The sequence below is a fragment of the Etheostoma spectabile genome, chromosome 7, assembly GCF_008692095.1.
Source record: "Etheostoma spectabile isolate EspeVRDwgs_2016 chromosome 7, UIUC_Espe_1.0, whole genome shotgun sequence".
NCBI classification, from domain to species: Eukaryota; Metazoa; Chordata; class Actinopteri; order Perciformes; family Percidae; genus Etheostoma; species Etheostoma spectabile.
In genome coordinates, this window is record NC_045739.1 from 22369830 (window position 1) to 22370992 (window position 1163).

The following is a 1163-nucleotide window of genomic DNA, read 5'->3' on the forward strand; positions in this document are numbered from 1 at the left end:
ATATGTCAACTTTTACTCAATACTATTTCCAAACCCCTTCAATGTTTTTTTTTTTGAATAATAAAAAATTGAATAAGACACCCCAAATTTAATGAAAGTAGAGATTTGTACTTGCTAAAGAGCGTAATTACAATTGAGTAAAAAGAACATTCTTATAGGAAAATGGGTCAATTGAACCCAAGGACAATATAAGGGTTAAATGAGTTTACAAAAGTCTTGGGTTCACAAAAAGCATAAGATATGAATAAAATAATAAATAAATGTCTAAAAATAAAATGTTGTTATATTGTAATATTGAGTAGGAGTGTTGTCAAACATCATTTGGACTCGCTTGTGCGTCTTTTGTCCTCAGGGGGTTAACCACAGAGGATTCTAACACCGCTACAAAGTGTCAAACGCACTTTATAGTGCACTATTTCCATGATAAGGAGCGGTTTTGAACACAGCTCATCACTCTTTCTCTACTTGCTCCTGTTATATTGTATTCTGTGAGATAAACACAATGGTGTCTTTTAAGAGAATCTTGGGAAATTGAGGCATATTCAATGTCACAACGTCTTGTAATGGGATTTAAGCGTATTAACTTTCTTCCCCAGTGTCAGTGTTCTTTTGTCTCCAACGTTGCCTTCCAGGCAGCGAACCCTAACCTTAACCCTAAAACTAACCATATCCACGTTGCCTGGAAGGAGACGTTGGGGGCAGAAAACACCAAACACCGTTAGGTTGCCATGCAACAGTCAGAGACTCCAGCAAAGTTACTGCTACTGGCACACAATCCCCCATAAAACTGTATTTTTTTTAATTTTTTTTTACAGATTAAACAAACAAGATATGTAAATTGTAGAGGCGCTGGTGAGTGGATTTAGTTAAATTTGCACACAGCTCCCTGTAACCGGCCTTTATGCTAAGCTAAAGTAACAGGCTGTAGCACATATGTGGTGTACAGGCATGACAGTGGTTTGATTACTCACCCCCTGCAAGAACATGAATGAGAGTCTCTTCCAAAATTAAATTTTCTTTTAAGTGTCATATTTCTAAATCTGACTTCTGTGGCCAGATCATGTTGTTGTGTGACAAGTGAAAGTGAATAAAACAAAATACACATTCCTGCACACAACTGCCTTCCTATTGACCTCCCAGAGAGAGAGAGAGAGAGAGAGAGA

The 1163-nt window shown here is 37.2% G+C and overlaps 1 protein-coding gene across 3 annotated transcripts in view; it reads left to right on the forward strand.

Moving 5' to 3' along the window:
* The window catches only part of hck (HCK proto-oncogene, Src family tyrosine kinase), a 28408-nt gene that overhangs the window by 5013 nt on the left and 22232 nt on the right, over positions 1-1163 (forward strand). The window contains exon 2 of one of the 3 annotated variants that reach the window (XM_032522054.1): positions 429-433. The exons of the other annotated variants lie outside the window; for them this stretch is intronic. The gene's annotated coding sequence lies outside the window, so the exon portion shown is untranslated. The remainder of the gene's footprint in view (positions 1-428; positions 434-1163) is intronic. 3 annotated transcript variants of the gene reach the window in all.